Genomic DNA, 24863 nt, shown 5'->3' with positions numbered 1-24863 from the left:
TCGCATTCTCAATGTCCTTAAATATTTGAAATAGCTTTGTCGGACATGTTTTGTTTTTTTCCTCGGCGAGATTATATATAATATATACTACTTTTTATTATGGTGTGGCTGATAAGACTTTGAAACAACGACATTGATTAGATAGAAAATAATAAATGCATAATGAAAGTAGAAAATCATTCCAAGTATTAATAAGATAGCAAATATCACCTTGTTAAATATTTCAAACGCCAATAGTTCAAAGGCGACGCCGAAATGAAGTTTTTCTTTAATAAATGGATTTTTTTCCGATCAAGAATAAAAATTCAGTCTCCTTTTATTTGTACACAGTGATACTACTCAAAGTGGCAGCTGTAAAAACGGTGTAACTTTAATTCATGTCCCTTCAACAAAATTGAATCTGCCATAATTTTGTTCATGATGATTAATTTTTGTTCATTTCTTCAAACACTTAGCGTGGTAAACATTACAATTAGCGACAGAGATTATTTTTAAAGGAAATCCAATCGAGAAATGAGTCAAAAACAGTTTACTTTGCTAGGTGCGGGCAAAAATGGGGGGGGGGGCCTAGTTTTGAAAGCCGATTTATCATATTACTTTTTGATTGAATTTGAAAGATTACAGACTAAAGTTAATTTCCTAAAGGAAAAAATATATTTGTACACGTGAAAAAAAAAAAAAAAATTATGAAAATGTTTTACCGGTGCGGTGCGCTAACTAATTCAGCTAAACTTTGAAGTTAAATAAATTAATTGTAAAAATCCTTCAAAAGATAAATATTAGTTTTCTGGGTCTATTTCAAAGATAATTAGTAAAGTCCTAAGATATTGAATTAAATTAAAACAAAGCCAGCCTGTTTATACAAAATATAGCTAAATTAGCCCTCAAAAAGCAAGTAATTATGACGTAAAGCAAACGATAAAAGTTTGTAAACACGAATATACGGAAGCCCAAAATTTCAGCCAATCAAAACGCTGTTTCAAAATGAAGTCATGATAGTAAAAGGAGGTAGGGGGGGGGGTCAGATTTTTTTTTCACCATACCTGCATCCATACATTCCTATTTTGAACGTTTGTATCAATTTTAATCATTCTTTTAATTTAATTATTTTCTATGTTACTGTTATTAAATTAATTTTTTTTTTAATTATTGTTTGAGATTATATAAAAATTATGTTACGCCGAAAGTTTCACATTCTTGCGATCAAGGAAATTATTAAAATCTTCCATAAAAAAAATTATGCGAAATCTGTAGTTAAAAAAAAATTGAAATATTTTGGCTATTATAATTTTTTGTGTGTGAAAATATTAAATAAACAATGCTTAATTCAATGGTAATATCGGTAGTTCGAGAAATTCATTGTTCTTCAAGTTATAGCGAATTCATTAATACGGACTTTAGGGCTTTTTTCATATGTTCCTGTAAAAATTATTTTACTTTTTTTATTGTTACAAATTATGATGCTTTATATATATATAAAAAAGCAAAAATAAATTCTTGCGTTTGGTAGAATTTTTTTGTACCAATAATGGTGCATCCTCTCCCCCCGTTTACATTTTTTAATTTTTATCTGGTTCTTATGTATGATTTTCTGTATTTTGTATTCTTTATGATTTTTAGTTTTGTATATTTTGGGTTTGTACGAAACTTCCTTCAATTTGGAGAAAAGGGAAATGCTAGCTCCGTGATGACGTCACGAGCCCAGCACGAGGTTTGCCCTCTTTTGAAATTCCGTCGATGTGGAGATTGGATGTTCGTTTCATTGCCCGGCGCTGAAAATGGAATTTTGACGAGCCTCATTCAAAGAAGAAAACCTGGCAAGAACACCCCGGGTATGCGACGAGGCATACTTCTGAAAACTATCTACGTAACTACGGTTTTGCACATATTTTTGAAGGAGTGTAGTTATTTAAAAAAAAAGAACTTATTTTACGTGACAAGGAATTTTGGAACCTCCTACAAAGAAGAAAACCCGGCAAAAATACCCGGATATGCGACGCGGCCATACTTCTGAAATCCATCTGTGTGTCTACGGTTTGCACGCAAATGAAGGAGAGGAAATTCTAAAAGGACTTTAAACGAGAAAAAAAAAAAGAAAAAGGCTGACTGACTTTCAATTTGTGAGTACGCTCCTAAAATTTATTTCATATGCGAGTGTGATTAGGAGATACTATTTTGAATCTTATTATTGTATTCGTTCATGGATACGACATTTTCATTATAAGAACCAGTGTTATTTTTTTAATTACTTGTTACTTTGGCATTTTTTAAATTTAATGCGCGCAAAGGGAAAAATTTGCAACTAATTTTATTGTGAATAAAATCTCTTCTTCGTTTCAAAACAAGACCTTTATATTTTATTCTTTACCCGCCCCTCTTTTGTTTCATGCTGTCATTTTTTTTCATGTTAGTTACTTTAGCGTTGAATTTATCTGGAAGCAAGATAAAATTCCGACATTTTGCAAATTTTTCTTCCTTTGTGTAAAAGTAGTTTGGAAAATTTCTGCTTTTATTTGAAAGCATAAGGCAAATTTTGTTCCACATATTAAATGCATTTTGCAAATTTTTTATTCCCTTTTTCGGAACACTTGGAAAATAAAGCATATTCCTTTTTCATCGAGATACGTTTTAATTCTCTTTCAGTAAATGCATTTTGCAAGCTTTATCCCTACATTAAATGCATTTTGCAAATATTTTTCCCCTATTAAATACATTTGCAAAGTTTTGTCCCTTATTTGGGACACTTTGAATATTAAGTGTACCTTTTTCTGATGGAAATACGTTTTAATTCCTTTTCTTTCAAGTTAGGATTAAATTTAACCTCTTGAAATTTCTGTTACCTCTGCTACCTGACACTATCAACTTGTCTCTTAGATTTGTACGACTACTGTGAATTTCTTCCGTTATTTAAAGGCATTTTCCAAATTTATTTTCCCTTATTTAGACGCATTTTGTAAGTTTACTGCTTTTATTTGAAGGCATTTTGTAAATTCATGTCCTTTATTTCAGAGTACTTTTCAAATTAAGTATATCTTTCCTGTGTCGAGACCCGTTTTATTCTCATTCTGTCAATCCGTTACTTAGCTAGGGTTAAATACACTCCTATCACTGGACCACTTGTTGACTCTTTCTGTAACCTCCCCACATCCCATGTCTGTATTTAGAGCCGGTCCATATAGATATTTCAGCTAGTAAATTTCCTTCCCACTTAACTTGTAACTTAGCGCATCTGTTAACGCTCTCCTTAAACCATTCGACGACTACTATGTCCTGAGTTTAGAAAACGTGTAGTGCAATTTTGTATGTTTCGAATATTCGACATTTTTCGCCTCACTAAAAATTCCCAAATTTAACATAGTACGTCTGTACAGGGACTGGAATGTTATATTTAGTCTATTCCTGAATTTATCATTTTTATGTACGTCTAATGTCTTTATTTATATCTGTCTAACATATTTTACGTACGCCTAGCACACAATTTTTCATATATTTTTCTTAATAAAAAGAGATTAAGCATTACGCATACTTTCCATTTTCTACCTTTAGAATTGAAGTTGTAACTTTCGTAACCCTCTTTCGAAATATAATTTACATTTTACTTGCTTTAGTTGAATTTCCGTGGGTATTGCGATTTACGTTGGGAGGAACTATAGCATTTTCTGTCCCTAGTCAGTGAATAAGAAATCCTACTAGACTGAGGTAATTTTATTTTTCGTCCTAATTCAGCGTGTTCGATATTTTTTGGAAGCTGGATTTTCCCCACTTTAAGAAACGACTTTTATCTAACTATACCCTCGTGGGGAGCCTAGTAAATAGAGACGCTGTGTCCGAAATGGATGTTAGTTATATCTTCGTATTTTTCCCCAATATATATATAAAAAAAAAGGGGATAAGTATATACCCTATCTTAATTTTTAATGAACACATGCGTTCTCTCACGTATACTAAATGTCTCTGGGTTGTGAATTAACCGGACAATATTATTTCAGATATTGTATTATGTTGAAGTCTACTTTACCTAAAACTTGCTGAATTCGCATGTGTGCGATTACTTTCATATTTTATTGCAAAAAAGGATTTCTTATACGTTGAAGATATAATTTTCGATAGCGAGTTCATACCCATTTACTTGCGGACTGTGTTATTCTAGGAGCTTGTGAAAATACAAGTTCCCTTTTCCTTTGCTTAGCTCGTACTTGCATTTGGCTATTTGGATTCTTTCGAAGATACACATGTGGAATAGTGGCATGTACCCTCCCCCGACGTAGTTGTATATTTAAACTCTTTTCCCACTTTTTTCAGTGAGGATATTGCTATAAAAGTGTTAAACGTTATTCATTTTCTAGTAAATTAACTTCCATATAGGAGTTTGCATATAGGAGTTTGCATTTTAGATACTTAATTTAAATTTTCAGTCATAGGGACCCTTTTAATTTGTAACTGGGGATTGTATCCCTTGATATTTTTACGGCTCAATATGCTGTATTGGTCTTGTTTTGTTTGTGCTATGAGGAAGGAATTTTATGCAAATACCTTTGTAACCTTTGTGTGTGCATTTTTTGTGTATAACCTTTGAATGCCTATTTTTGTATTTGTTTGGATTTAGTCCATATTTTCGAAAAAAACAAACGCTGCACGATATTGGTCATTCGTTCTTCTGGATTCCTTGTAAGGAAACAAAAGTTTTATTTAGGGAAGATTATCATTGTCTTAGATTTATTGTGGTTGCAGAGGGAATTACCTAAACCTTATTTTATGACAATGAAGGCTGATGTTGATGAATGGTTATCATCGGTAGATAACATAACTGCGTTGTTGGGTGATCGTTCCTTGCGTGAGGACGTGGACTGTTCGCTTGTAGAAGCAGATGCTGTTAATGTTGTAGTGTTCTCATCCCAAGTTCGATTCATTCTCTCGAGGTTGGCAGATGGTGTGGAGTGTGATTCCTTGTGTAACCCTGTGATATTCGAAACCCCTAGGGAGATGCTTGGTGAGTTACCAACTACTAAGCCCGAACGTCCAGACTCTGAAAACTGTTTGCTGAGTGCTGGCAAGCTTGGCTTGGAAAATGTTGCATCATGGTCTGAAAGCGGTGTTGCAAGTGCCATTTCAGAGGATCTGCGTAGTCAGGCGCTGAAGTTTGATTTTTCTGGCGGGCAGTTTGCCAGTAATATTTTAAAGAAAAATGTATTGGGAGTGAGATTCCCACGTATCATGAATGATACCACTCGTGTCCACAACTTGTTTAGCATGGGCACGAATATTGTGAAATTTATGGAGGGATTTCCATGAGATGTTGGAATTGTTTTGCCCTCTAACCATATGAGCTCGAAAACTCGCATATGTAGTTATTTACCGCAACTTCGTCAGAATAATGAGGAACTTAGTCATGACGGTGAAATATTACTCAGGTCATGTAGTTCTGACAATAAGCAGTAGTTGAAGGACAGGAGTCGATCCTGTGAGAAAGTGCAAGTTTTGTGCACTTCTTTAAGTGCTAATGTTAGCACTGGGAGAGAAATTCTCCATCAAGGGTATAGGGCAGAAAGTACTATATCCACCCGTGAACGTGTAAAAACCAAGAGGAGAATGGTTTTTGAAGAGTTACATGAATTCAAGTGTGACTGGGGCGTCCAGATTCAGGTTGAGTGTAACTCAATAAAGAATCCCATGATGGATCCTGTCGAATTTGCTGACTACATGGTGTGTAGTTCAGCTTCTCCGTGTTCCTATGAGAATGTAGGATATGTTGTGCAGAGATCGCTTGCAGAACCTTCATTCTTTGAAGTTGCTCCTTTAAGTAGAACGCTTCCTGCTTTGGAGTCACATGCAGGTGTTATTGTTTTTAAATATTTTGTGAAGATCTGCCTTGGCGTAGCTTATGGCAGTATTGCAAGAGCTTTTGAAGTCAAGCTTGATTTGTCCGGGAGTGTTTCTGAGGCGCTCAGGACCATCTTATACTTAGTTAGGAGTGATTTTTCTAATGCTGAGATGTTTGTTTCAGTGCTGAACGCAAAAAGATTGGATCTCTCCTTGATAGGGGTTTTCCATAAGTATTACCTGGGTGTTTCTGACACCTATACTCAACTTTGTTTGTTTGGCTATATGTATATAGCTATGCAATCGTTTAAAACTGTAATTGCCTTGAATAATTTGTGCAGGATGGGGGATTCTATTTTATTTCATTCCACCAAGTTGAAGAACTTATCAAAGCATAGGGTTGATTGGATTCATCCCTCTTGTAGCACCGGTGTTGATCTCACTGTGCTCTTGTGGTTATGAGAGAGCTGAGATATTTTGGTGTTCGCCAGAGATCCTATAGGGATGATGAGGTTGGATAGTAAATTATGTGAACTTCTCAAGCCTTTATACTCTTTTATATGTATGTAGTTAATTATCTGGCTAAATATTCTCCGTTCAAACTTCTGTTGCAACCTTGCATCTGATCATTAGTTTTAAATTTATGAATCTGATTAGGTACTCCTCTGTTCAAACCTAAAACATGAAGGTTTTCATGTGAATTTTTATAGAATAAGCCTATTTGAATTTTTCTGCCTTTTTGTTCTGATATGTGTTTCCTGGAGTTCTTCTGACCATACATTGTGTGGTATATGTATATATAAAGTAAAATTTTTGTATTGTAAATTTTACAGGTGTCATCCAACTGTAGGTTGACTGCCATTTCCTGTTGGGGGAGAATGTTGGAATTTTTTTTGTACCAATAATGGTGCATCCCCCCTCCCCTGTTTACATTTATTATTTTTTATCTGGTTCTTATGTATGATTTTCTGTATTTCGTATCCTTTATGATTTTTAGTTTTGTATATTTTGGGTTTGTACGAAACTTCCTTCAATTTGGAGAAAAGGGAAATGCTAGCTCCGTGATGACGTCACGAGCGCAGCACGAGATTCGCCCTCTTTTGAAATTCCGCCGATGTGGAGATTGGACTTCTTTTCATTGCCCGGGGCTGAAAATGGAATTTTGACGAGCCTCCTTCAAAGAAGAAAACCTGGCAAGAACACCCCGGGTATGCGACGAGGCATACTTCTGAAAACTATCTACGTGATTACGGTTTTGCATGTATTTTTGAATAGTGTAGTTATTTAAAAAAAAAGACCTTATTTTACGTGACAAGGAATTTTGGAACCTCCTACAAAGAAGAAACCCGGCAAGAATACCCGGATATGCGACACGGCCATACTTCTGAAATCCATCTGCGTGTCTATGGTTTGCACGTAAATGAGGGAGATAAAATTCTAAAAGGATTTTAAACGAGAAAAAAAAAAAGAAAAAGGCACGTGACTGACTGGCTTTCAATTTGTGAGTACGCTCTTAAAATTTACTACATATGAGAGTGTAATTAGAAATTACTATTTTGAATCTTATTGTATTTGTTCATGGATACGACATCTTCATTATAAGAACGAGTGTTATTTTTTGAATTACATGTTACTTTGGCGTTTATTAAATTTAATGCCCGCAAAGGGAAAAATTTGCAACTAATTTTATTGTGAATAAAATCTCTTCTTCGTTTCAAAACAAGACCTTTATATTTTATTCTTTACCCCCCCTCTTTTGTTTCATGCTGTCATTTTTTTTCATGTTAGTTACTTTAGCGTCAAATTTATCTGGAAGCAAGATAAAATTCCGACATGTTTTTCATTTACTACTGAAAACCATAACTTTAGTAAAGGTATTTTTTGTTTAAACAAAATAATACATTTCCACTAAGATTTAAATAAAAAATAATTAGTTCATTATATTTCGCGATCATTATTTGATGAATACTGAAAATTTTATTAAAATTGGTTTATTCCCTGATTTTTGGGAAATGTTTAAGTAAAGGGAGGGGTCAAAATGTTTATACATTTTGAGCATCAGCATTCATTTTGGCCGTACCTATACTTTGCTTTACTGACTCATTTGTGACGCATTTGGGCTTAACTTATTTAAATATTGGCGCTTGTTAAGATAGAATCGACAGATCGATTTTTAAAAATATGTCGTTTTGGTATTTTTTTTACATTAGGTTCACCTCCACAATTTTCTTTAAAATGACGACTTTTGTAGATTTTCGACTATGCTGAATATGAAAATCGCAGTGAAATGTTGCAGAGGTGAGTAGTTATCGAGATATAAAAAACTATTATGCACTGTATTCTTTGGCGGCCATGTTTTTTACGCGCGTTCGCGCGCCATAAATAAATCTACTTCTCTACAACCTACACTGCCACCTAGCGGAAAAAAATGCACTTTTCTGAGACTGCCCCCCCCCCGCAAGTTAAACTAAATAAAAATAAATAAATAAAATGAGAGAACATTCAAACTCAACACTCATCTTTAAAATTACGACTTTGATTTTTTCTGAACAGAAAAATATTTGTAAAGCAAAAAATGCATGATAAAATATAATTTTAATAAAACAGTTTTTGAATTTAAGCAACATTGAATTTTTATAAACTAGAACTGTTTTTGTTTTTTTTTGTTTGTTTTTGTTCTTTTTTTTCGAACAAATAAATAATTTAAATGAACAATTTTTTAATCAAAGCAACATTGTATTCTTATAAAATAGAACCGTTTTTTTTTCCAAACAAATAAATAATTTAAATGAAATATTGAAGGGTCAACAACCAAGAAGCGCCATGTGTTACTTAATGAATTTCAGTTTCAACAAGACAAGTAATATATATAGTCGTTTTACTGCTCTTGCTTCTGAGCCATGCTTATATATTTTTGCAGTGTGACAGAAAACTTATGCAGCAGCTTCGACTTGTCAGTTCCGCTTAGAAAGAGGTACCTTGCCAAGTACTGGTTCAAAAATTGCGCTCAAATGCCAAGCCTCTTCACCCACTTTTTCAGATCTCATCATAGCCATTCAATATTCTGTGTGTGAATATTGGTGTATTCCTTATCGACGAAACATTTGGAGTGATTGACGATGTGATGGGTATAGTGCTGGCTGAGGTTGCTGTAGATTTTCCAGGAGTCACTGTGGATGATCGACCCTGGCAGAACAAATTTTTTATTAATCGAAGTAGCGTCTCCTCATTTCTCCATTCATTGAGGCCTGTCAGAGCGATCACGAAACTCCGTTTGGAACTTCTCTTGATGCCCCCAAAAAAGCCAAATTTGACTGAGGACTCTTCTTCAGTTATATTTGCGTCTAACAATTAATATCATTGATTTCGACCTCAATACCTCGGCATCCTATTGGCTCTTGATTTTGTAACCAGTTGTCACAAACTTTGGAGCAGAAAGATCTCCAGTCAACAGCGGAATGGCTGGAGATGTCAGGATTTTCCATGGCTGTTTTGTGATCCCACAAGTTACGCAAAAAAAATAATTTTCCAGCACATCGTGTTTGCTCCATAAATGTTCCCTTTGCATCACCTACACTAAAGCTGCAGTATTTTCTTTCTTTTTTTTTTCTATATGGCTCTACACAATAATTTGTGCATCGCCATATGCATTTATCCTCCCGATAGGAACATGGTTGTGTACACTTGGGGCATGTTACACTTGGTGGTAATACACCATGTTGCTGGAGGAAATTTCTGCTCTTCTCTTCCTGTAACATAAATCCATAAATTGTGAGAAAGTACTTATTAAAGCACATACCACAAGATTCTGTGGTAGAACTCATTTTTAGAAATAAAGAAATGTGCTAAAATGTCAGCGATTTTTTTTTATTTATTTATTTTTTTTAAATTGAATATAAGTGAAAAAATAAATGAAATTCTTATGATAAAATATGTGAAAAAAATGTCAGCGACTTTTTGAATGAAATATGAGTGAAAAAAAATTGAAATTCTTATAAAAAATGTGAAAAAAAGAGTCGGCGGTATTTTGAATGAAGCGATGTAACTGTTCAGTCGGAAAAAATTGTTGGTGTGTGTATTTGTGGTATCTTTTAACGACCTGCCCCAGCATAATATTAACACCCCCCCCACCTTCCCATGTTAAGAACGGCTTTTGGAATAAACACCCCCAACCTCGAAAGCCATTCCTAACTTTGGGAGGTCTGGGGGAGAGGGGGGTATTCCAAAAGCCGTTTTAAACATGGGGAAGTTGGGGGTGTTTATACCATGTTGGGGCAGGTTGTAAAAAAAATTCTGAATTTGTTTTATGCAGGCTTATTTACGTACGCACACATATCAGATATTCTTGTGCGCACGCGCATCAGAAATTCTATAATACAGGTCTTTATATCTCGAAAACTATTTGTTTCTGTAAAATGTAAATGAGATTTTCGTCTTCAGCATCGTTGAAAACCTGAAAAGTCACAATTTTAAAGAAATTTGTGGAGTGTCGGTTGTCAGTTGCAGAGAAATGGATTTGTAGCAGCCAACACTTGCTACATCACAGGCAGAAGCTAATTCTCACGATTTGAGATTTGAAATCCATTTCCTCCTGGCTTGTCCAATCATAAGCCAGCTCTCAATCACATGACTGAGTACATAAAAGGCGAAATCACAAACCTTTCTTCCTCCTTGATCCTGATCCTGCTGGACAGCGGACATTAGCCTGGGGCGAAAGCCCCAGGCTAAACGTGAGTACTACAAGCTAGCTATGGCTCTCTTCAAAATCACATTTATTTCCACATGCTGTACCTTAACGAATATTCTTTTTCATGCTAAAGAACATACACCGACACACACACCTCTTTCTTACCATGAGACACTAACCCTTTGCCCTGTCTCTACTATCGGACACACGCTCCTACATACATAAGCACACCGAAGTCTTTGCCCTTTCTTTCTCTTTTAACCAGTTTATTTCGTACCAATGGCTACTAGCTATAAACATGTAAACGGAACTGTTCTCTCCTCAACAAGCCGGCAGTATATTAATGCTATCTCTACACAAGAACACTTCACCCTACTAACCTCGTTTCTCTCTTGTACACTCTACTAATGAAGATAACAAATAAAGTTGTTTATTAATATAGAATGAAATTCCATTGCGTTGTCTCATCCCTATAGATTTGTTTAAAATGCGCTTCTGTTCATTTTTTGGGGATCACAAAACGGTAAATTTTAGACATTTTCAGTCGTTTCGCTGTTGACTGGCGATCTTTCTGCTCGGAAGTTTGAGATAACTTGCTACAAAACTAAGACTCAATAGAATACCAAGATATTGAGGTCAAAATCGATGAAACTTTAATTGTTCAACGAAAATTAAACTTTTTGAGGACATCAAGACGATTTCCACACGGAGTTTCATGATCGCTCAGAGAGGCCCCGACAAATGGAGAAGCAATCACAAACATGCGATATTCATTTACAGCATACTCGAAAACCAATAAAAGTCGTAATTTTAAAGGTGAGTATTGAATTTGAATGTTCTCTCCTTTTATTTTATTTACCACAATTTTCTTTAAATGACAACTTTCACAGGTTTTCAAATATGCTGAATACAAAAATCACAATTAAATTTTGCAGAGACAAGTAGTTATCGAGATATAAAGACAAAAAAAAATGACCAATTATTTGGGAGGGGGGCAGTGTCATTCTCATAAAAGTGGATTTTTTTCTGTTAGGTGGCAGGAGGAGGTAGTCTCAGAAAAGTGCATTTTGTTTCAGCTAGGTAGCAGTGTCCATCATAGAGAAGTAAATTTGTTTATGGCACACACACGCATGTAAAAAACATGGCTACCAAAGAATACAATGTATAATACAGTTTGTTTTTTATATCTCGATAACTACTTGTCTCTGCAACATTTCACTGCAATTTTTGTATTCAGCATAATCGAAAATCTACAACAGTCGTCATTTTAAAGAAATAAAAATTTACCGTTGTTTTAAGCAAAAAAAAAAAAAAAATTACATACTTGCTTGTTATGTCAAAAACTAATATATCAAAACATTGCGACAATTTTAGTAAAAAAAAAAAGTCTGTAGCTTATAAACTACAAATGGCGGAAGTAATAACGGTATCTAAATTTTGCGTTCTGAGTTATGTCCCCTGTTTGTGAACTCTTTACCGTCTACTTTATAACATCTAAGAAGAATGTAATTCTACCCAATTTTTCAATAAAAATTTCTTTTAACTATAAATAACTTTCTACTTAACATATTTTTATAATTTTTGAATATATTACTATTTTAGACATGACAATTAAGTATGTAATATTATTTTTGCTTAAAACGGCATATTTATATGAATCGATCTGTCGACTATTGTAAGAAATTCTGCAGAAATAAGCAGGCTTCTCATTGGTCAGTTTGACTGCCCACGATTTTGTTTGAACTTATCAGATTGTTTGTTTTTACTAACTGCCGAGAGTATTCTTGGCGCTAAATTTATCTTTTCAGACCGCCACTTTCGACACAAATAACAGGTTGAAATGGACGTACAAAACTCACTCGAAGCTTGTAGCCTCAAGATTACTTTGTCTCATTGAGACGATTTAATACCCTAATGTGGGGCGAAATGTTATTATCATTTGCAAGCACCAATGCCCTTATGTTGAGCGAAATATTTTATTAAACGCACACTGTTGTCCTCTGTGAATTAATTAAATTTCATCCTTACAATATATAATGTCTCTCAAAGATGAAATTCAGGTCTACAGTTTGACTTGGCATTTGTCTGCCATTCGGACGGTTATCTACAGTGAACTCCATGAGGACTACCGGACAAGCAGTATCCATCTTAGACGGCATCACTTAACTCATCGACCTGTTGTAGCTTTCTTCATCAGCAGAGTTTTTGTATCCAGCATTATGCTAAGATGAACTATTACCCTTTCCGGGTGTTACCAGCCCAGTTCGGCAGATAGCTAAAGATGGCACCTCTTTTGCAACTTGGATCTTTTTACTCTTGTACAAATAAATAAAATTTACGTTGAAGTTTGAAAGGTGAGCCTGTTGTAATTTCTGATCGTTTTCTTTCATTCTGCTAAGGGCAAAACCGCTGTGAGAGAATATCTCACACTATCTTAAGCACCTAAATATTTAATAGAAATAATAATAAGCATTTCAAGTTTGATAATTATTGGTGGTGAGTAAAGCAAAAAAGGCGTCCAGTACTTTACTTACTGTCAATAGACAAGATGTGTGATGCTTATTACTTTATTCACAACCAATTGTAGGACTCACGGTGGAGTACCAATTTGTAGGTGTGGCTCTGAGGTAGGTGTTACAAATTGTAGGCACTGACCGTGGAGTCACTAACTTGTAATGGTGCGAGTCAGCATTCACCAATTCATGATTGGGATCTATCAATTTTTAGGACCAAGGTTGCAGGTGCAGAAATCTGTTTAAGTCGAAAGTAATAGAGGATAGAACTAACTCCGGAAAATAATGACACATGACAAAGAATTCGAAATCATTGTATGAATATAAAATAAGCAACATTTATTTACGTATTAAGAATATTAGTTCAAATCGTTCCAACGTAAGTGTTTTCTTGTATGCAGGATTAGCTAAATGAGAATTTCATGAGAATAGCTTGGAGTTTAAAACTATTGATTTTTCTGTGTCCAGAATGTCACATATGGCTTGGAATAAATATGATTATTTTCTGAGAGAAAAATGAACCGTCCATAATCATGAGAGCAAAAGTGTACGGGTGTTCATCACATAAAAAACAGTAGTTCGAAATAACATTGTTTAAAAAGGGAGTATTAAATTCCCATTCAATATTGTAATTTTCCATGATGAGGATTAAGGTGCAAGTGCATGGCGTGCAAATTCAAGATGGGTGATTTTAATGCCTCCCAGTGGCGGAGTTATTCTGACATCCAGTGTTGGGGAAACAAGAGAAAAACTGATTTGATTTTTGCAGCAAATCTTTATATAGTGACTTTCTCGAAAGTTCCAGCCTGTTTGTTGTATCTCTACATGTAGAAACGTAACATAGTTCCTTTGTTCAATGCTTGATCACAACATTGTGTTCTTCATACGCATCGGTGTTGGAAACAGTAATTGTTATAAAAATGTTCCTACTGGAGATTTGTTCCGGCGGCATGTAGTGGTCGCTATATAGTAATTACAGAACTTTTAACTAATAAGCTAAAGTTTTAATTAATAAGCTAAATGTTACGCTTACGGCAAAGATTATTACCCAGTTGCTGTTTTGTAGACGTGGAGATAGTGTCAATGCAGAAAGTGTTCCCCATTAAGAAAATCAAACAGTTTTTATTGAATTTTTACGGTATCTTTTGTTCATTAAATTGTTATGTGAAAGTACAGGATAGTTAACAAAACCCACCCTTCCCATCTTAAGAATGGCTTTCTAAATAGTAACGTTATTATTTCATCAACAGCAATAGAAGAAAAAAAGAAAAATTTGCATAAACAATTGCGAGTGTTTCAGTTCTTGTGTAAAATTCCACTTAATAATAATAATAATAATAATAATAATAATAATAATAATAATAATAATAAAAATACAGAATATACAGACAAATCTTTATGATGCACATACCCGTCCTTGAACGAATATGCTATATTCTGAAAATCACGTAAATATAGACTGGAGAGCCAGGAGACGCCATTTTTTTTTTCATTTTTTTTTTTAGAATGTATTAAAATTTAAGGGCGACAATGCAATTCGACTATCGAGATTTATGAACCATAAATGTCTGCCAAAAATCATTAATCACTAAAAATTGCAAAATTTGAATTCCTTAAAAGAAAAAATATTTTATCAATTTACATGATTTTTGGAATATATCTTCGTTTCATGATGAGTACATACATCATAATGATTTTTCTGTATTTTTTTTAATTAATTAAGTCTAATTCTAAATAAGCACCCTTGTTTCTATAGAAGGAGATTCATATCAGTCTGAATATTTCCAATTGGAATATACAAGAAAAAGAAAGAAATGAAAAGAACTAAAGCAGTTTACGATTTGAAAGTGGCGAAAATATGCTGTAACAGCAATAACAACTGTAGAATAACAACGTCTGAAATCATTTGATGTTTGCTGACTTAATGCTAGATACTCATTGGAGCAAATAGGCAATTCCTTATATTGGTATTTAACCAATCGAAAACAATCTTCCATAGAGACGTACACCTGTTCTCCCTTGTTATGGAAAGAATCGTGTTCATGCTTTTCATCAGGTTCAGACTATATAACTCGTGCTACTCTATACAACTACCATACTCTTTATGGGTGTGCAAGCGAAATCACCCTTAAACTCTGGCTATTGGCTTCTGCACGTGGACTTACTTTGAATAATTCTTATTCCTATCTACATACATAGGGACTCTTGAATAACATTTTCTTATGGACTTTTAAAATCACTTTCTTGTCCAAACTCATGATCATTTTTTCTCATTAGATTTATGAACTTGTAATAACATTTTCTTTTTCTTGACTCAAGACTTTCAATACCAACTGTCTTTGTTAAAACATATGAACATTTAACCTCTCCATTATCGTTTACTTGTTGAACAAAGATGATTAATAAAGTATATGTTATGTATGGATTTAGTCTTTGTAATTCGCCTGTGACCAAGTATAAGAAAAGCAAATGATTGTCGTTGTGTCTGCATACCACTCCCATATTTACAAACTTCAAACATACCTTCTTCAAAAGTTTAAGTGTTAAGCCATGCCTCCAAATACCACAAATAATATTGCATGAAAAATAATCTGGCCCCCCTTTCTCTGTTAAATTATCACCAGCCCAATTCAGATGCAGCACATATTCCCAGGAACTTTTGACCAGATACCTAACTATAAAACATTTTTGGCAACTCTTGAAAAGCGAAAATTTCATAATTCTGACTGACTGCAAACCGCTGACATCTACATTATCAAATAACTTGGAGAAGTACACAGCTTGTGAGATCAGACACTTGGTCTATATCTCACAGTTCACATCTGATATCCAATATATCGAAGAACAGATAACACATTGGAAGACAGCTCTAAATCTACTGCAGCAAGTAATGGACACACTGGTATCGAATATGCAATCCCCCACCCCCCCCAAAAAACTATTTAGGTTTCATGCAAAGGCAAAGGATGAACTTTATAACTATTTCTCAAATAAAAACCATTGTTGCGAATGTATATTTTTGGCTTAAATAAAATCTCCGCCAGGAAGGTTAGGAGACTCTGAGAGTGTGACTAAGATTTGTTTTTGTCTGGTCATTGAACCTAGAAGAAAAGGAACATAGTAACAACAACAGGGAGGTTGGAATGAATAAATGGTTAACGATATGGACTGACAATCTGGATGCGCCAAGTCTGAATCCAGTTCATTTCTCAGAAACACTTTCACTCAGGAATGTTGTCAACCTCCTATAAGTGTTCAATGTCTTACTAGGAAGAATTTGGACTGGATAGATATCAGGGAAATGAATACCAACAAAATAATTTGATTCATACGAAATGAATGGATGATGGTCAACAACAATAACAGCAGCAATCAAACGGTCATTTTCAGAGCAAACTATTAAACGTAATCAAACTTTCACTCTTTGCGGCTATTTTCTCTCTGAGGCATATTCCAGCCTGCCACTCCAGTTCTTGCTCTTTGATTGCAATGATGGATGCTTTAGCCCCTTTCTCCAGCATTTAGTCCTTCTTTCAATGGCTCCTACTCTAGCTTCTCCCAGTGATTCTTGTTTCAGCTCCTCCCAGTTCCAATATCTGTTGACATCCAGCTCTTATTCCAGCTTCTTAACAATCTAGCTCCAGACCACAGAATGAAGCACCTCATTATACCTCAAGAACGTCCAAATTTAAACACGTCCTCTCTGCATTCCTTCTTGCTTCAAGTGTTTTTTCTGGTGACACCACCAAAAATAAGGGTGCACTGATTAATCAGTAGGTAATAAACAATTGGCCTTATTGTTCACTTTGATGATTAATTGGACGATCAGTTACATTTCTCTTTCCTATTAAACCATTTCATCAATGCCAATTGACTCAAATAGCTTTGCCACATTAACACAGCAACTGAAAATTTAACTTGATATTTGTTAAGTGTAAGTGTCTAGCTACTATTATGGCTTTTTGCCATTTTTTTTTTTGCTTTATGAAATGAAATTATAAAATACAAAATACAATTTCCAATTCTTAAATGAATATAATTGAACAATTAGATGAGAAAAAAGAAATTAAAAACTACAAATTCTAATTCTTAAGTGCATAACTATAAGCTGAAGTATGCTGCAGTGGTTACCTCTGCTCTGCACCTGCTGCTGTTCTACTTCCTCTTCTATTCTTGCTGCTTTCCTCCTCTCATCATCAGTATTTAAAGTTGAATACTCTTAAGTTGCATTTTAGAAACATTAGGGTTTCTCCATTTTCAGGACATATGTTGTATAGCCATGATATAAATGAGTTCAAATCAATACATATGTTGTATAGCAGATGTATAATTGTGACTCTAAAATGTGCAACACAATATACATAGGCTGTGTATCTAAAATGTGCATAACGGCAGTATCGTCTAGTAGTGGTATGTATATCTATATAATTATAAAACTCAAATGACCTTGTAACAGATGTTGTAACCCAACCTCCGGTTTACAACTTCCAGTTGCGCATGCGTACATAAACATAAACCCATAACAGCGTCAATAAATAATCAATGCACTAATAAAACATTGTTTTACTGTGTATGCTTTCAGCATCCCAATTTTTTGTTATTTTTTTGCGTTTAAATTATCTAAATAAACAATTGTTAATACTTTTTACTTTCTTTTTTTACATCGTTCATTTCCGCATAGTCTTAATTAGTTTGATTGACCTTATTATTATCAACATATAAATTAAATATTTGACCCAATGGGTCATGAATGTTTAAAATAAATGAAAAAAGTTACATTTTATTTTCATTTTCTATTTAAAAAGCCATTCTTAATATGGGAAGAGTGTTTTTAACTATTCTGTACTTTCAACTAACAATTTCATTTAAAAAAGATATATCAAAATTTTAATTTAACTAAGTATTATGGTATCTGTTCAGTGCACATTTACCTATAAGTATGGCAAACCATTTATAATTCAATGGTTGTAAGTTTTGTTTTTCAAAAATAAACAATTATAAACAGAACGACTCATAGAAATCTATCTATATATATTTTTTTTCATTTTAATATACTTTCATAGAAATGTTTCTGTTATGTCACACAAAAAACTATTTTCTTTACGTCACAAGTGTCACGCTCATACATGAATTCCATAGCTAGTATAATATACTGACCCAACGGGTCATGGATAGTCTAGTATATATATATATATGTTCATATAAATGTGCAATATTCATACTTAGTGTAGCAGATGTATATACAGTATTCAATAAATAAACGTGTGATTTATATTACGGTGTGTATGAACAGATATAAAATGTGTCTCTTGAAATGTATGTATAATATCGTGCTGTGTTGTCATTTTGTGTGCACATGAGTGTTTAACACATTTAACATATTCTTGTCTGCGTAGTGCACAAACAAAGGCACATACCTTATTTTATAGTTTCCTTCAACTTCTGTTGGTTGGCACCTGCTTGAGGTTCTGTAAAAGAAGATATTGCTGCATGCAAAGGAACTTTGGTTAATTGCTTTATTCCCTTGGTTGTATTCGTTCGAAGTTACTCTTCCTCATGGTTTTCCCATAGGATCCAGCCTACTGCTGTTGATTATATCACTAGATCGACCGTCTATCTCTGAATTGCTGGATATCAGGCTCAGCAATCAGTTGTCATTTGTCATTTGACAACTGATTGCTGAGCTTGATATCCTGGTAACTGACTGACACTCCTCTCTCGTATCTCGAAACTAGATATAACAAAAACATTGTACCTGTACACATCATCACTTATGTAAAAAGATCAATCCTTTGTTTATTGTTAAACTTACCTCCTTTTGTAAACATCCTAAACTAGCTTTAACACTATTTGTATTCTAACAATTTATTGTGACATTTTTGCTTAAACTAAATTCCATTCTCTTATTGTTTTCAACTTTGTGAAATATTTCCTTTTTGTTACGATTACCTTTGTTTGTTGTAAAACTCTTTTCGTATTTTAAATATTTTCAACCGATTTTGAAATATTTGATTTATCCTAAATTCCCAATTTTAACTTTATTATTGTTTCTTTTTTGGCTAAGCTATGAAAACTAACTTATGTACCAATCCCTCCATTTGCAGGACTCTAATGTGCAACTCACAGCCTGTTCCTCATAGATTCATATACATTAATACCTGTACTAAAGGGCTTCTCATTTTCAACAGATGAAGGTGGTGTACTTAAATATTTTGAAACCAGTTTACTCAGCAGTGGTAGGGTCGCTTGTGTCTTTTTGCACCAGTGAAATGGATCGTCATCTCTTGCGATTAGTGGTAAAGCTGCATAATGATCAAGGTTTTTGTGCATTTATGAATAAGAAGTTTTCTGCTTTTGAGTTTAGATTGTGCTTCTTGTATTTCTGTTGTATTTACAGTTGCAGTCGCCAGGTTTATATCAACCTCTACCTGCACTAAGTTTGAATTTGTTACTGTAGGTTTATTTAAATCTAATTCATCAAACAGGCTTAAAAGAGATACAGTTTTACTTTCACTTTGATCTCTAGGGCCCTCAGCAGAGTTTGAAGAAGTATATCCTGGTTCTGCTTCATTATCATCAGTAGAAAGTTGATTTATAATCCAATTCTTAATGGTGTTTTCCATGTCATTTTCTTTTACATTTAAATGTGAATCTTGGATCTAGGAAAGTAGATGCACACAAGTTTTTATCATTTAAATAGAATGAAAATCTTGTTTCTATTGATTCACTGAATTGTTCAACAGTTTTAAGACGGATTTCACTAAAGTCAGAAATAACATTAGGACTAAAATTGTAGGTATTATCATTGATATAGTTGAAGTTCTGTTAATTTTTCCTTTGGTGATGTCTTCAAATGGATTCAGTAACTGGACAATTTTTTGAACAAGTCTCCATTAGTAAGTTGCTAAGGTAGGAATCTTATTATAAGCAGTATACATTACAAGAGTTTTTCGTTATTCTATATTAGTTATATATTATGTTGAATTCTACAGTGTTGTCACATCTTAAATGAATTTAAGTTTTTCCAAATTAAACTGATCCTTTATTTCAGTTAATTTGTTAATTGCTAATGGAGAACTCCAAGCACAGCTTTGCACTGTTCAAAGTCATTTGAAAGCCTGCCAAACTCAGAAAGGAGCATTATTTGTAGTATCTTTCCAAATGCCTGTAATCAAAGAAGTGCTACTAATTTCTAGTATATTTTTCTTCTTGGCCAACATTGATTTTATAATAATTTGGTGTTTCACTGGAGGCTCATAGTTGCTGCGACCTGTTTCTGGAATGTCTGTCCCTGAACATTTATTGTGTTTCCTTTTCTTTCCTGAAATTTTTTAAGATGGTTTAACATATTAGTCGATGAAAAAGTTTTTGGCAATTTGCCACCCCTTAATATAATGGTTTGACATAACTTACAGAAAGATGTATTCTAATTCTTGGGATTGACATCAAAATACTTTCAGCAGAAACCGATTACCATAATGGTCGATGGCTGTTGCCAATATTTAATTAATTTTTGGTGTATTAAATTATGTTTGATATCTAATTAGTAATTTATCTTTTTTTTTTTTTTTTTTTTTACATAGGCATCACCACATTATCAAGGCCAAGAGGCCACTCAAGGATAAGGGTTAAAGAGTGTACAGTAGAAATTGGACATTATAGTAATCATTAGTAATGAAAATTTGGTAAAGTTGATAACTTATATGGAACGGCTCATCAAGAACTTATTTACGTTAGACTTGAAGACAACCATATTGTAGTCAGCCGGAAAGCAGGAAAACGGAAGACAATTCCACAAGCGTGCAGTTCTAAGAAAAAAGCTTTGTTCATGGAATCTACGTTTAGGTTTAGGCACAGATAAAGAGTGGGGGGAATTATTGATAGTGTTTACAGCTAGACGAGTGTTTCTTGTGAAAGTTTGGTGAGGGGGGAACCATAGATTGAAGCTCATTCGAACACTTTCCATGAAAATAACGATACATCAGAGACAAACTCGCAACATCTCTTCTGTGAGATAAAGGTTGTAAGGAAGAGAAAAGGACATATCCTACGAGGCTATGAAGTTTATTTTGAACTCTATCAAGGCAGGCCAAGTCCTTTCTAGCAGCTCCTGCCCAGATGTGGCAACAGTATTCCATCCTTGGACGTACCTGGCTCTTATATAGATAGAGAATAGCATCAGCAGTGAGATATCTACCGGATCGATAGAAAGATCCCACCATTTTTCCATTTTATCTCAATAAATTATACATTATCTAAACCATAAAAATAAAATATATATGTGTATGTAGCGTGAGTCTGTAGCAGCCAACGGTCACCAAACGGGCAAGAGACTACTTCTCACAACTTTGAGATTTAAAATCCATTTCTCCCTGATTTATCCAATCACAAGCCAGCTCTCAGTCACGTGACCGAGTATATAAAAGGCAAAATCACAAACCTTTTATTTTCTCTTTCTCGCTGGTCTGCCTAACAGCAAAAATCGCTGGGGGGGGGGCTTTAACCCTCACCCAGGCCTAACATGAGTACAAAACAAGCTTCTTTTCAAACGCCCACTTGCTTCCACATGCCGTACCCAAACGAACATTCTTTGTCATGCTAAAGAACTGTCCTCGTCGATATAACTCACACACACCCATGACAACACAGCAATACGCTGAAGTCTTTGTGCTTTCTTTTTCCTTCAAGCAGCTTCCTTTGTTCCAGCAACAACTAGCTAAAAACGTGTGCGCGTACGAACACTGAACTCTCTTACTAATACGTTTCTTTCTTGTACTCTTCTACCAACGCTACTAACGAAAATGACAAATAAAGTTTGTTTATTAAAAGTTAAAATGAGACTTCCTTTTGTTGTCTTCATCAATAACTAAAATGGTGACCCCGATGGGATATATACATGCAACCTCATTCTGTTTTGTCTTAATTATTAACTAAAATGAATTATAATGAAAACTAAAATGAATTATAATGAAAAATAATTTTAATACATTTAAATTATAATTAATAAAACAAGTTTAATATATTTGAATTATAAAAAAAAAACAAGTTTAATATATTTGAATTAGAATTTAAAAAAAACAAGTTTAATATATTTCAACTATATTTTTTTAAAGTTTAATATATTTGAATTATAATTAAAAAACAAGTTTAATATATTTGAATTATAATTAAAAAAAACAAGTTTAATATATTTGAATTAGAATTAAAAAATAAGTTTAATGCATTTTAATTATTATTAAAAACAAGGAAATCGAAATTCAGAGTATATAAGAGTATGCAATAAATTAGACTATGTAAGCATGATATAGTACGTCAGTATATTAGAGTAATTAGCTAATTTGATAATATTTTGCATTTTTAACTTAAAATGAAAATATTTGTTTTATGTTAGTATCCTTTTGCTCATTTTGATAGTAAATTTAATTTTTTTGAGTAACAATTAAAATTTTAAGAGATCATTTGCAGCAATTCTAAGAATATAAATTTGAAAACGATTTACTTGTCTATTTCAAATTTCGTCAACTGACGACACCTAAAAAAACGTCCCAGGCCGATATATATATATATATATATATATATATATATGAAATAATTAATTTATACAAACATTGATGGCTACATATGTGCATACATGTTTCTGTAATCACCCGCGTTGGGGGATTACGTCTTCAGGACAAGAATTATCGTTGAGAACTGATATTTCAAACAAAAAGATTTTCTTATTTCGTTTACAAAATTGGAATGTAACATGGGTGGGGGTTATGAGTGGGGAGAGGACAAGTGAGGTCTTTGAAGATAATAAACATCTTTTTTATTTCCCTTTTTTTTATATTCCCTTTTTTTAAGTTCATTTATCCCATCTTTTGGTTTTTATGGCACAAGGTACTTGAGAATGTAGCATTTTTGTCTTGCGATCTGTAAATTAAAAACATTTACATGGACATTGTGTACTGACCGGTGCCGTTCAATCCATACACACACACACACACACACACACACACACACACACACATACTAGAAGCAAGCATACGCTTATATCTATACTCAAGAGTGTTGTATTTTACTCACACACACGCACTGGAAACAGGCTATAACTATATCGACACAGGAATAAAATTAAAGTAAATTAAATAAATAAATAAAACAAAACAAAACAAAATAAAAAACAAACAAACCAAAAACAAAAAAAAAACGCCGAAAGTTATCAAACTCCTCACGCATACATATATATAAATACACGTATATATACCCACACCTTGATACAACCGCGCCTATATACACATACACACACACACATATACACATACCTAGACATATAATGCTAATATACAGTTATAATAGGTTTACATCTCTACCTACATACACAGTTATATGCAATGCATGGACGCTCAAACACAGATATCCATGTACACACCTGGATAACATACATCATAACTGTTATTATATCAAAACTAATATTAATCCCGCTAACAATCCTAGTAATAATAATTCTTATAATATTGATCATACTAATGACACCACCAATACCAGTAATGAGACTGTCGATTGGGAACCCCAAAACCTGTGGACCCCAACCAGACAGACGTCCCAACAAAATACAGATATACATACATACATACATACATACATACATACATACATACATATATATATATATATATATATATATATATATATATATGTATGTATGTATGTATGTATGTATACATACATACACACACATTATATACACATACATACACATATATATACATATACACATAAAAAACAGTACTCAATGCCAAAATTTTTTTATTCAACTAGACTGTAGTTTCACATATTCTAATAAACAAAAATACCGTAAAAATTGAATTTCATCATCCTTTCTGTGTTTAATTAATTACCAAAACAAAACCATGAAATGAAAAATAAACGAAAACAATAAAATGAAATAACTAAAAAATAATGTAATCCTCCAGTATAGCAAACAAAGTAATTTTAATGTCTTTTTTTTTTTTTTTAGTTAAGAAAAAAGTAGTGTGAAAAAAATGCTAGGCTGTACAGTCGACTCGCTAATTTCGTTTCACTAAAATTTGTGTTCCTTTTTTACATCCTTTCGCGGCCGCCATATTGTGTATGACCTATGTTTGTATACCCCCCCCCCCCACACACACACATATATATATATATTACTTGAACGAACACAACTCAGGGATAAGGTTAAGTGTTAGGTAGATGGCGAAACAAAAATCAGTCGCGGTGGAACTTGGTTAGAGCCAAACTATATATGTAGGCTACTCAATATGAATTTATTTACATCAGACTTGAATTAAATTAATTTTCAATTCATGAAACACATTTTGACTGTCTTTAAAATAGTTTTAAAAGTATACACTTACTTATTTATCTTGGAAAATTTACACTGTCTTTTGTGTGTCTTGTCTGTAGCAGAGAAACGTGAAAACTAAATTGTCAAACGATATGAAAGATACCAATTAACAAAAATAATTTTTCTCAGTAGTCTGGGATTTATTGCCTTATATTTCTCGGTACAGACACGTAAGTTAGAAGATTTTTTCACACTTCATACACACACACACACACACACACACATATATATAATCCTTTCTTTGTCACTTTTTTTCACAGTTAAAAAATGAAATGAATGTCATCAAATTTCCAAATTGTATTGTCGTTTGCAATAACCATCAACAAAGCTCAGGGAACAATCTTTACCATTGTGTGGCTTATAGCTATACACTGACTGTTTTTTCACATAGACAATTTATTTTGTGTGTTCAAGAGTCACCAAACCAGAAAATCTCTATATCAGCTAAGAAAATGGAACAACAAAAACTGTGTAC

General features: G+C 33.5%; 1 protein-coding gene across 4 annotated transcripts in view; it reads right to left on the bottom strand.

The window, feature by feature from the left end:
- The window catches only part of LOC145277780 (uncharacterized), a 128847-nt gene that overhangs the window by 47893 nt on the left and 56091 nt on the right, over positions 1–24863 (bottom strand). The window contains exon 1 of one of the 4 annotated variants that reach the window (XM_080129538.1): positions 18438–18757. The exons of 2 other annotated variants lie outside the window; for them this stretch is intronic. The gene's annotated coding sequence lies outside the window, so the exon portion shown is untranslated. Of the gene's footprint in view, positions 1–210; positions 502–18437; positions 18758–24863 lie in introns of those variants that run through there. One more of the 4 variants, XM_080129536.1, reaches the window with a different exon arrangement.

The sequence above is a fragment of the Euprymna scolopes genome, chromosome 6, assembly GCF_053919585.1.
Source record: "Euprymna scolopes isolate OS-2025 chromosome 6, ASM5391958v1, whole genome shotgun sequence".
Lineage (NCBI taxonomy): Eukaryota > Metazoa > Mollusca > Cephalopoda > Sepiida > Sepiolidae > Euprymna > Euprymna scolopes.
Note: the sequence above shows the minus strand (reverse complement) of the source record. Positions and strands in the feature narration are given on the sequence as shown.